The sequence below is a fragment of the Sturnira hondurensis genome, unplaced genomic scaffold, assembly GCF_014824575.4.
Source record: "Sturnira hondurensis isolate 20B ecotype Veracruz unplaced genomic scaffold, ASM1482457v3 Scaffold0022017, whole genome shotgun sequence".
Lineage (NCBI taxonomy): Eukaryota > Metazoa > Chordata > Mammalia > Chiroptera > Phyllostomidae > Sturnira > Sturnira hondurensis.
In genome coordinates, this window is record NW_028094648.1 from 1913468 (window position 1) to 1927484 (window position 14017).

The window sequence follows — 14017 nt, forward strand, 5'->3', positions numbered from 1 at the left end:
AATAAATTGTTGAATTTCTTGCACCTCCCATAGTGTGATTACCACAGCCATGCGGGATGATCCTTGCAGACCTCACAAAGTGGCTTACTCCCCCACTTACAGCACTGTATTGAACATAAGTATATAAATGGAGGGCTGAAAATAAATGATTTGTTTTTATAAAACAAATGCTTACTCTATCTTGGGATATACAAACCAGGCTACCACATTTGAGAATCCTCAGAACAACACCAGGTACATTATGTGATTAAATAAACAACTCCTTTTGGGTCCACAAGGGACTGAATGTAGTTTGTCTAATTGTCAGGACAGGTATAGGAGAGAATGCTGTGCACAGGGTGAGAGCTGCTGCCGAGACAGGAAGAGTCCAGGTCAAGTGGGCAATGAAAGATCAAGAGCAGCTTTGATCTCAGTCACTTCCCAGAAGCCAGTGATCAAGGCAGAGTTCGATGAGAATTCAAGATGTAGAGCTCATATAAAGGACAAAACAAATGGCAAAGCCATGGGGAGCAAGCACTGTGAGATTAATGGAACCAGGTCCTAACAAGATGTTAGAAATACAGGCGAGATGAGTTCAGAGATAAGTTGAGTAGTTAGGAAAGAAGTGGGGAATGAGCAATGGCAACGAGAAGTTGAAAGAGCAGTGATGCTTACCTCAGACTGAGAACTTGCAAAGAATTCTTGTGATGACAAGAGCCAGTCTTCAAAAATAGCCCAAATATGGTCTAAACAGAAGTTACTACTGCAGGACTCCAGCAACCTGGTTGTACTGGAGGATGTGTTTGAAGAGTTGTTTCTGACAGGAGGTGAACAAGTGTGGATTTATGGACCATTTCACGAGGCTACAGGGAGTTGCACTGCAGCTCTAAGGTATAGCTGACCAAACACCTTGTCTAAATCCAGTGTTTATCAACCACATTCCCTTTGAGGTCTCTTTAGAAAAGACAGGATGTGGGGCTGTTTATTTAATGGAAAAAAAGGTGTGCATGAAAAGAATTTTGCAAGCATCTCCCTGTGACTTTACAACACTCTGCTTCTTCTTACGCCCACATAGAATGAAATTAGACTTTAAATCTCATTACTGAGATTGAGTGCTTTACTTGGATTATTTGTGTTGATGCAAATATAAATTCTTTACTCAGTGGGTTTTAGAAAGTCTGGCTGAGGGGATATACCTGTGGAAATGAGGAGGTTCTAACCTCATCAGTTTAAGTGGAGACCATTTAAATAATTATGTTGCACCAAGTAATATATCCTAGTGTCCTATGAATCAATGCCACTTTTTATGTCTTTAATTTTCATTTGTACTAATAACTTCAATATGCCTTTATTAAAGGTGACCCTCAAAATATCAAAGATTAACAATGTCATTGCAGTGCACATTGATTTTTGATTGAATTAGTAATATTCTTTATATCTGCAAAGAATACATACTACCTAAGGCAGCACTTTCTTCTTTATTCTAATTATTCATCTTTGCAATATGTAGTTTTGGTATATTTATGCCATGAAAATATCCTCAAGAAAATTATAAACCTTAGGATAAAACATTGACCTAAGTGTACTCTTTTATTTTTCTCCACAGCCTAAATATTTCCATACTTAAAAACTGTAAACTTATCTGTGCTAACTCTGGGCCATTGTCTAACTTATGAGACAAGATACTCTTTAATGAAAAAATGCATGTCAAGAAAGATGTGGAAGTAGAAGAAATTAGTAAGTATTAGGCACCAACTGTATAGTAGAACTCTCTTGGACCATTTACAATAATAGTGAGTCCTTACAACAGACCTATCAGATGTGGTCCATTAAACTCATTTTTTTTCAGGATAAAGAAATGGACATTGAGAGGATGAATTACCTGTCTAGGGCCACTCAGTTGGACAGTGGCTCGATTTCACACTCAGGTCTCTCTCTTACAGCCTGGGTAGCCAGCAATTACTCTGTGAACCCTGGATACACGAGGAAGTGGGAAATGGAGCAAATCAAATATGAACACTTGGGCAGTGGTGCCGGCAGCAGGGAGGAATAGTCATCATCTGGAATAGATTGTATAATATTTTTTCTGTCCTCCTAGAATATTTAGTCTGTATATAGGGAAAAGATGTTAAGTATCTTTTGGCACAGACTTCAGTTAGTCTAAGAATTTTAAAAAACTAAAGCTAGCACATTCACTGAAATTCTCTCAAAGCCACTGAGGTACACTTTTTGCAAAACTGAGCACACATACTCACCCACTTGCTTTATCCACATCCAGCGCAATGCTAGGATTCTGGTAACGCTATCAGAAACTAGCATCTATTTTCTCCCATCATCAATATGCGCTGGCCTCATGAAATGCTTTGTTCAATAAAATGTAGGAAAAGAAACAGTGTAACAATTCTAAGACATGATCTCAGAAAGCTTGTGCTCTGAGAGCCAAATAAATAATAATTACTTGAAAGTGACTGTCCCCCACACTCAAACCTCCAGCTAATAGCAGACAGAAGAGTAAGCCCAGCTAAAAACAGCCAAACCTGAACACTGTCATCAGATGTACCCAAGTGATCCTTGGCAATATAAATGCTCTTTGTTTTTAATTTTGGGGTGGTTTGTTATGTAGCGGTAACTAACTAATAGCTGTTGAGCATGACTTAAAGCAACACATACTCAGATATTTTACTTCAGGGAAATAAATGAACGTCAGTGGTTATTGGTGGAAGCCAAGATGGCCCAGGGATTCTCTCTTCCTCTGTGAAGAATACACACATAATGTTTGACCCACGCATATAAGGTATTTCTCGATTACAAAAATTTCTAACATGATTCAGAAAGAAAAATAATTGTCTGGAATGCACGTCTTTCTCAGAAGTAAAGAGTTGTGGTAGGCAATGGAGTTTCATTGTTATCCCGTCTGGAAATATTGCATAGAAACTAATATCCTGGAGAGTTTACGTACAAAGCTATGAGGATTGTAAGTGAATTTTAAAATTTCACTGGGTATCTCAAAGAATTCAACAAGATTTCTTTCTCTCAAACTGTATAAAAATGATTAAAGCCTAGGTGTTCTGTGGTTTTAACAACATTTTCAGAAAGCACGTTCTCAACCCTCTGTTTGTGCCCTACCTTTATAGACATGAATAAATTGAACCTGTCAGAAGTGTTAGGAATTTTGAAATGAAAAGTCTGGCAGGAGAAAATAGATTCAATTTCTGCTGAAAGGAAATATTTCAGAGAGCAGGAAACCGGTGTTCCATTGTTCGTCATCCAGACATTAGAATTTAATGAACTGTTGGAAGGACTTGCATCATTTAGAAGGATTTTGATTTTATAAATGTCTGGTACATAAAGTATTCTACAAAATGTACACTATTGAGTAAAGTTTCACACTTACATAGATATATTTTTGAGCCCTGCCTACCTTCCCCAACAATTTTAAAGTAATTTGTGGTATTGAAAAGCCCATAAGACAGGATTATAAAAATGCATATCTGAAAGTAACACAAACACCATTTAAGTGGAGGAAAAATAAAATTACATTAGATATAGGATGACATGATTATCACTAACTGCAAAGTTGGGTTTTCTGCTTTCAGAGAGGGAGCTTAGACATAATGGGTTAATAGGGGATTCTTATGATTCTACTATATATTTTAGGCACTTCTTTAAGCATATTATCTGGTTTATCTCACTTGATCTACAACACAACAATCCTATGATGGAAATCCACAAGGTTGCGTACATATTCTATTTTGTAGCAGAAGAATTACAGCATTTAGAGCCAGGTGCTCTAGTTCATATCCTGGCTTCACCCTTTGCAAGCCATGTAACATTCTCAGGCTTCGTTGTTCTAATCATTAAAATGGAAGTACCAAGTAACTCATTCACTTACTTATTCATTCATTCATGAAATTGACATATATAGAATATTATTTTGTTATAAAAAATAGCTTATGTGTGTGTGTGTGTGTTTGACAGAAAGAGAGAGCAGATTCAAATAAATAAATGTGGCAAGTATTTTATACTCATCTCCTAAATAAAGAGGGAAATAATTAATAATCTTATAGGTAGCCCATAGCCTAATGTCAAAAATAAGTAATTAGACAAATCACAAAGTATCAAAAGGAAGTGGTATGAATAGTGTATTAGTATAAAACTGCTGTGTAACAAATGACTATGTAGTGTCTTAACCAATGTGTATTTACTGTTTTGCATTTTCTGTGGGTCAGGACTCCTGGCATGGCTTAGGTGGGTCCTTCGTCCGCGGTCTCACAAGGATATAGTCGAAGTGTTGGCCAGCCTGCTTTCTCATCTTGAGGCTCCACTGGGAAGGAGTTCAGCTCTAAGTTCATGAAGATTATGAACAGAATTTAGCTGCTTGTAGCTGCCTGAATGATGATCAGAGGTTTTTGCTTTTTGTTTCTAGGTGTGTTTCTTCAGTCTGGCTGTCCACTTCATCAAACCACAAGAAAAGGCTCTAGTCTAGTTTGCTAAGACTCTTGTTTTACATGACATAATGTAATTATAGGAGTGATACACATCATCTTTGACAAATTCAGTGGGTCAGAAGCAAATCAAATCTCTAGTCCTTCCAATGCTTGGGAGAAGGGGCTTACGCAAAGGCATAAGCACCATGAAGTGGGAAGCACTCACAGCACTCTGGGTTCTGTGTCTCACACATGCACAGAGAAGAGAATAAGAAATTTGATTCCAAAGTGTGCCAGAGAGAGGTTTACAGCTAAAATGACAATGTGACAGTTGAGGCTTTAAAATATGTATGAAATTTCACCTGGTGAAGTAGAATAACAGGAAAGCGAAGAGGAGGTATTCAGATAAGTCCTATGAAATTTTATAGGAATATGCAATGTAGAGGTTATTATCCCTCATATACCCTGCTGAATAATGATCAGTAAACATTGAGTAATTTATTGAAATATTTTAACCTAACTATTTCCCTTACATACACATTATCTCTTCCTCAAATTTGGCATAAAGTTAAATTTACAACTAATCACATTTAAAAATGAAATTGAAAAATTTCAGCTAGTTCACCAATGTCTTGCTTTTAAAGAAAATTCTTAAATTTACCAATGAGTTGATATATATTGGGGTTGTTTATGGTTTTCACTTCATTTATGCTTTCTAACTTGTATTAGGTTGTGTTCATATTTAATATGTCCTACTCAAGGTTTAAAACATTTTTGTGGGGTATCAATGTTGATTCGTGTGAGTATCAAGGCTTTAACCCAAAGCTTTGTTTGAGCAACATTTTTCTAATGTTGATTCTGTTCTCACCAAATCAACTAAATGAAGTGACAAGCGCCAAACTCAGTTTCAGCATCAAAAATGCTGTGTTTGCCAATCACTCAGTGGACAGTTTGGACCTCCCTTCTCTTTAACAGACGGATTTGCACTTGCATCATCTACAAGTCAAATCGATGTATCTGGATATAAATTTAAAATTAAATTATAAAATAGAAATAGAAATGGGAGCTATTAAAATATTTTTAATCTACTAGGTGGTCACAATAATGTTGGATATGCTTTGGAGAAATATTGTAAGCCTACATCTTTTATAACATAATGTTGATGAACAAGTAAAGAGCTGCCAATTATGGTCTGATAAACATATCAATAAATGCAAGGTATGTTATTATTATCTTTTTTCTTAATAGCAAATGAAGAGTTTACCAATAAAACTTGTGTGTACTTGCACCTTATCTTTTGCCATTTAATTAGATGAATATAGAAACTCAATCTTTCAGTGAGCAAAAGTGCAAGTCCAAACCCTTGGTACAAACCCTTACTCCACCATTACGAGTTATGTGGCTTAAATTAAATAAATTAGACCTTCTGTTCCTCAGGTTGTTCATTGTAAATTTAGGATAAAGATTGTATCTATCTCATATGGTTATTTTGAATTTTAAATCAGTTACTATGCATAAAACGTTTAAATAAGTGCATAGTTAAAGTTTCATGAAATGCACAATACATGCTAGTATTATTATTAATATTTTGTGAAATTGAAGTTATAAAAGGCCAATATGTTTTTACTTCTGGAATTATAGATAATTTCTTTTTAGAAAATTCAAAGAGATAACTAATTTTAATATCACTGAAATATGCCTAAATTAAATTAGAGGCAAATTTGTAGTCTGCTGCCATGGATATGACCTAAAAAATATTACATAACAACATACACATCTGTAAAATATTTTTGGATTTAGTAACCTATCATTTGGATAACATAATGATTTATGGTGCTAATTTTCATCATATTTTTTATTTTATTTTTTAATTTATTTTTTAATTTAATTCTTGTTCAAGTACAGTTTTCTGTCTTATATTCCCAGCCCTGCCTGCCCGCGACCCAGTGCTCCCCACCTCCCTCACATTTCCACCCCCCACCCTTAGTTATTGTCTATGTGTCCTTTATACTTGTTCATGTGAGTCCATCCCCTTTTCCCCTATGATTCTCTCCCCTCTCCCCTCTGGACCCTGTCAGCCTGTTCCGTATTTGAGTGTTATTGGTCATATTTTGCTTGCTTGTTTGTTTTGCTGTTTAGATTCCTGTTAAAGGTGATATCATATGGTATTTGTCTTTCACTGCCTGGCTTATTTCGCTCTCATCATATTTTTTAACTATGTTTCCAAAAGTAAACAGTTAACCAAAACAAATATTTGTATCATTGAAATACTGCATTTTCTAGAATTTTAGTTTGCAAGAGTTGTATTTGTGAAAAGCTTTTTGTTCTTTTATTGTGAAAAACAGTTGCTTGTTTTGAACATATATTTATTTTTATTAAAATATTTTTATGCAATTATATAGACTTTAAAAATTAAGTCTCTTGGGTTATCTTGGAAATGTTTGTTTTCTTGTTTATTTATTCATTTGTTTAGGTGGAGTTCTTTCCAGAGCCAATAGATATGGTGGCTTATTTCTATGTTCTCACAATGAGAGCAGCCAAATTGATATTTCACTTTCTGCAATTATTGAATAGAAAAGAAACTTTGAAAAATTTTATGAAATCTTTTAATTTCATAAAAAGTTACCCAAAGTTACTTTTAAAACATAAATGACCCTTAATATTTTTGAACACACTTGGTCTCCAATTTTGTTTTTTTTTAAATTTATACAAACGACTAAATCCAGTGACAGTAAGATTAAAATTCTTACTAGTTTTAGAACTTTTTTACATATATAGAGGAATACATATCTATATCTATATCTATATCTATAATCTATCTATCTATCTATCTATCTATATATATATACAAGGAGAGAAAGAAGAGATTCTCTATATTTTGAGATGAATAGAAGTAGACTGTTCAAAAATAATCAATAATGGTGTATCTAGATGTATAATTATAATTTTCATAGGTTATCATAGATCACACTTAGCCAACACTTAGATTAGAGTGATTAATGAATATGGGTGGATGTTCTTTTTAATTCAGGAAATTTTCTAATCTGTTAAGAAGTCTTACTTGACTTATTAGGAGAGATATTTATTTTATGTTCTCAGATTTTTTTCTTATAATATTTTAGTCACAAATTTATTTCTTCTGGTGTAAGTATTGATTGATATCTTTCCCTCCACTTAGTTCTAAAGAGACAGGAAGCATCTGTTTCTGATTCACTTTGAGTCCCGGTGGACGCCACCTATCTGGTGCATGGCGGCTGCTCAATAATTGAGTTGATAGATGAGTTAGACTGTGGAATTTTGTATGGATGAAACTCATGTGTGAGCATTGCATTATTAGCACGCAAGCCAATTTTGATTAATTCAGAAAAAAAGATGTAGGCATATAGAGTAGACATTTTATTAACAAACAATTTGGTAACAAAACTTGAAGAATGTCATACAAATGACCACTGAAATTGCTTGTTTTCCCTAAGAATATCATTCATAATTTTTCTATGAAATATTTTTCTGAAAGATATTTGTCAAATGCTCACCATATCCCATCAGAATACTGAGAGCAATATAAATGTGACAACACATTATGGAGTTCACTGTCTAGTCCAATCCTGGCTCCCTACTTGGTTGTGTGGTCTTGAACAATGGTTACATGCCACCAACTTCAGCTTTCTCATCTGTAAAGTGGGCGTGGTAACACCGTGTATTATGTGGAATTTGTGTAGGAGAGAACACATCACTGCATACAAAGAATTTAGAACACTAGCAGTTAATATGTAGTGTTCAAATGTGCTTATGCCTCTTAAGACATATATTATTTGGGCACTACTATACTAAATATTTAGGTAAAGAGATTTTTCACTTGAGTGCCTAAGTTTCATGACAATGTGATGTATTTAAAGTGTAACCCCTGCCTCATATCCAGGACCACCACCAGCTCCAGCATCTAAAAATTCAGTAAATTACTGCACATGTGTAGGGAATGAAGACACGTTTAACATTGTACATGTCCACTCACTACTTATTTTACTCTTAGATATTATTGTTCTGTTTTTGCCTCTTTGAAAATTTAAGGAAAACAGAAAGGTAAAGTTCTGTTACTGACTAAAACACTATGATGTTATGAACTGAAGAATTCAGCTGACTTTATTTCATGGTTTAAGGTAGAAAAGTACTGGAACAGTGGCATAAGACAGTAGAAATAGAACAAAACTTCCATTTATTATTTAACTTCTTTCAAGTGTAGGATAGGTACAGGTTTCTTATTATTGGAGATAAACCTCCAGAGGTTAGCTGAACTTAAAAAGAAGCATTGATTTGAATTGTTATAAAAGTAAATGTTCCTACTATAGTATTAAAAATTGACAGGCCAGAACCTTATATGACTATGTGCAAGTGTGTAGTAGTGGTGGGGGTTCTACTTGATCCTGGTTAACCCCAGTTTCTCCATTTCTTGTACGGTTATAAAGTTCACATCTCCAGACAGGAAGCTCTAGCTTGAGGTAAGAGCCTAAGGGCTACCAAATGGCAATTTAAGCCTCTCATCTTCTCCTTTAAGTAATTCTTTTCCAAAAATTCAGTTATTTACACTGATACTCAGTATATTACAGACCACGCTTGTGCGGAACTAATTCTCATCTACAGTGCTAGTTCTGTGATATCTACCTGCAGAAGGTAAAATGAGAGATGTGGTGGATGTGGAGGAAATGAGTGGTTCTGAATGATAACCGAGAGGTAATCTATAGCTAAAAGTAAAATTGAATGTTGAGGCCAAGACTGTGAATAAATAAATATTTCATAAAGTAGTAAAATATACTTTTTAAGAAGGTGAATTTTAGGGTAATGGCTACAGTGAAATACTGTGGGCCTCTGAGTTCAAATGCTGATTAGTTATGTGATGATCTTACTAGCTATGTGACCTAGGCAGGCTGATTAACCACTTTGAAAATAAAAGTACTTATTATTGGGAAAATTAATAACCTAATGTTTACAAGGTGATTAAAACATTTCCTGGCACTAGTAAAATAATAATAAATTCTTCTGAGTATGAAGAAAATATGAAAACACTGAATGGACAAACATATTTCAAATATGGCTACATTAGGAAGAAACATTATTGCCTACTCTAAAATTGCTGCATCTCAAATAGCTCACAGATTATTTTACCAATTATTTAAAATAACTGACAATTTCTATTTTGTACAAGTTGCCCCAAGAATTAGATAAAAAAAGAGAAAAAGGCTTAATACTCTTATTAGGCTAACATCTTCTTGATATAAATAATGCCATCATAGAAAATATTATAGCTACTGTTTATGTATTAACATACATTTAAAATATGTGAAAGAAATATCTGTTATTTGCAACTTATTAAAAATAAATTCTAATCAAATGCTGCCTACATTGTAAATGTTAGAATAGTTGCAATTTAGAATACCTAGCAGGGCAATCCATCCTATTAATAAAACAAGTCTTACACTTAAGTCTAGAGATTGTTTTAATTACACAAGTAAACACTGTTAGTGTCTTTAAAAAAAAAGAGAGAGAACTCTCAGATAAAAAAGAATGGAATAAAAATGCTTTCATACCTGATGGAGAATTTTTTAATGTAGTATCTTTAAGAATAAATATATCATAATGATGCCTACCATTGTGTCTGAGTTTCAATATTGGAGGCCAGGGCCATAGTTACTTTTTACAGCCTTATATATGTAAATACAAGAGAAAAAGAAAAAATGCCATTACATTTGAGTTATGTGATCATTCCTTTAAAAATATGATAGAATGAGAGAACGAAAATCTTGTAACCAATGTCAGCAAGTCTGACTAAATTCTTACACATGTAATGTTTAAACTTAAGGTTAGAGTAACTATGTTTCCCTAGTTCAACATTTCTGAACTAGAAAATATTTTCTCACTATTAAGACAAATCACAAGTATATAATGATCACTTAAATAGCATGGAATATGCTTCAATGGATAAAATTTAAAACCATCTTAAAGTACATAAAATATTTGAATTAACTTGATCATTGTAAAATGTTTCTTCCTGGTACATAACTCTGCAATGGCAATTATTTTCACAACTATACCTCCACAATTAGAAACTCCCATAGAAAGGTATCAGTCTTCTTTTTAAAGATTTTATTTATTTATCTTTATAGGGAAAGGGAAGGAGAGAGAGAGATAAACATTTATGTATGGTTGCCTCTCATGTGTCCCCTGCTGGGAATTGGCCTGCAACCCAGGCATGTGCCCTGACTGGGAATTGAACCACAATCTTGGTTCACCAAAGACCTGTGCTCAATACACTGAGCAGCCAGGGCAAGATATCAGTCTTTTAAAAGGAATTCTTTACCCATTCTAATATTTATATAAGATAGAGATAGCTATTTCTAATCAAAGTTAAAAACAGTCATTCGACTTTGATAAAAAGTTACAGAATAAGGATTGCTTTAATATAAAGTATTATGTTAAAATATTATAGAAATAAAACCAGTCTGTTTCTTGAAAGGACAGGCCTCAGATCAGTGCAAAAATTAGAATAGTGAGAAGCAATCCCATGTACATGAACTTGATATATGATAATGGTGCTACACAGACAGAAATGCCAGATTGTTTAGCAGATGGAGATGGGAAAAACTGAATTTCTGTATAGAAATACAATAAGCCTGGTCCTTGGTTTTGTACTGTATATGATGGAGGATTCAAAAAAGAATAAAAATATGCAGGAGAAAAATATTCGTATACTAGAGGTATGGAAAATGTATTATCAAAAGCACAGACCTTGTAAGATGAAAACTGATAAACTGAATTTTATCCAAATAAAATTATCTGATAAAAGAAGGGCATTACCAATCAAGAAGCTATTTTCAATATTTCTGGTGACTACTATGTATCCATTAGCAAGGAACGGTTAGGTGATGTGTCCTGAATTCATACTGAATTCATGAAATGGAGGCAATGCAACAATAATCTGCAACAGATACACAGCAACAAAAAGCTCAAGGTGTTGAACAAGAAAAATAACACAAATAATGGTAACCCTTAATATTATTTGTATGAATACAAACCTGCAGATTGACATTGGTTTTCTTTGCAAAGACACGTATTAGTTAAGAACCTATTTAAATATTTTACAGCATCTACATTCGGGAGGTAATGGTAGAAGTGGGAAAATGAACTGGAGAAGGGATTTACATGCATCATAGTAACAAGTGAGTTAGAAGAGTACAGTTTCTAAATTATCTACAATATTTTAAAAACCAGAAATGTATGAAATCTACTGTAGAACGATTTATTTTCTAAATAGAGTACATCACCAACATTTTTAGCACAACACTGAAAAATAGTAGTAGCAGTAGCAGTAGTACTGAAAATAATACATTCATTGAGAATTTACTATGTTCATTTTACCTACATAAAATAATGAGTAACTGTAATTTCATTATTTAATCCATATAAAGGTATATGGCTCCCGCAGATAATATTATGGTGCGTTTATCTCAGTTTGTTCTCTAAGTAGAGGGTGACCGTGTCATCCAGAAAATTCTTACGGTAAACAACAAGAGAAAATGCTTCTGTCATAGACAAAACACAGCCATCAGAAAGAACAAAGAACAAAGAATACTCAGGGTTTAAAAGATAAAGATTTGCCATCAATTGACCATTTTCATTACCAATAAACAGATACCAATTTAAAGAGTATAATCATGGAACACAAAGCAATTCAAAGACATATACTTACACTTAAAGGCAATCTTTAAGCAGCCCTGCGCAAAGACAATGATTAGTGATGTGCTGGAGGTAAAAACACAAGCAACAGAAACAGAGCCATCTTCTCAAAAGAAAATCCAGGCAAGAAATGTTCCTTTAACCATGATAATTAGGCTTTATTATCCCCTTTAATAGAGAGATGACCATTGAAAACCTACATTAGAGCACACCCTGCATCTTTTTATCCTTTTTACAGTCTGTGATTATACTTTGGGGGAGGAATACATTTTTCTCTAGCTTTTTAGGTTCTTATGGCTGGTCTAATAAATAAATTGCCATGAGACTAAGTAGTCAGAGAAAATACCAAGTTTAATTATATACACATGTATGGGAAGTGCACGTAAAGTTAGAGTCGAAGACCCCACATACATGATGTCCAGGGACAGAAACATAAAGTGTGGTATGTATGGCCTCCAGAGACAAAATATGAGGAACATGCCTTGGGCCTTCAGAGTGAGGGATGGTCATTTGGAGAATGACAAGAAGAACAAATGCTCAGTAATTTGATGTTTGATCTGCCCTATAGACAGGTCATAAAAAGTTACTTCTAGTAATAACTCTTATTATGGGCAAGGCACCAATTTAGATTCTTCTAAGGAGTTTAGGAAGGGACAGAAGTTTCTCCTGAGTCTGAGAGGTCTTGATCACCGTCAGTTCAAAATAGTCCACATTCCAAGGTGACACATCTTGGCTCCGAGGCCCATTTTGTACCCTTTCAATTCCCATGACAATTTTATATAATTTTACTATTTTAATTTTGGTAACTCTGATATTAATATGTCAAGTATATACTATCTTATTTGTTATATATTGAAATTTTGACCATCTTATGCATGTTTTTTAAATTTTAATATATTCCAACTTTTGTAAGATATTTCTTTAATGTATATAAAGTGATATAATTGCATGAAAAAAATCTTGTTTTTGTGTCTCATTCTCCACATTTGCTTTAGATTCCCTATCATTTATATACTATTGTATATATTTTATTCACAGCTGGAGTTCCTCCTAGTGGTTTTCTATATTTAAAAATGTAGTTGTGTTATTAGAAACTGCAGACTCGGGAGAAGCTTTGAAAACTCGAGCACACGTTAACCTTTTGTAAGAAAGATTTATATTTGCAAGAGAATCTTCATTGGTAAGGGTATCTCAGTGAAGAAGACAGAAAGTTAAGTCTTCCTAACAATCTCACACTGTTTTTACAGTGTTTTACATGAAAATCTCCCCAAACTGGCTATCCACCCCCAAATCCCTTGTCTTTAGGGGAAGATGGGATTTAAGGTGAGGTCTTGGCCATTTCAGGTGTTACTCAGTTTCCCTGCCGAGGAATACATGTCATTAAACTTCTGCTTGTTTTTCTCTTGTTAATCTGTCTTTATTAAGATTTGTCCTTACCTACAGTATTTTGCTATGCAAAATTTGTTTGGTTTCATCCTTAATTCTAGAAAACTTATATTATTTAACTTTTAAATATCAATCTTGGTACTTTGTGTGGCTATGTGAATGTTACTTATTGTTTCATTACAATGCTAATTTAGTAAAAACTCTTTAAATATCAAAACATCTATATTTATATTATATATGATACTGCTTATGTTCTTATATCATTTTGTATAATTTTACCATTTGATTTTATGAAATTAAAAGTATTTTAAGTTATGTGATTCTCATAAGTAAAAGACATTAGAAAATCTTTTAAAATATTTTTTGAAATTTATAAAACAAACTTGAGAAATTTTTGTCATTTTTCTTAGATATATATACATATGCACTACACTTTAATTAGAACATTCATTTCTCAATTAGATATTTTTCAATATTTTATCTAAATTTTATTTTAC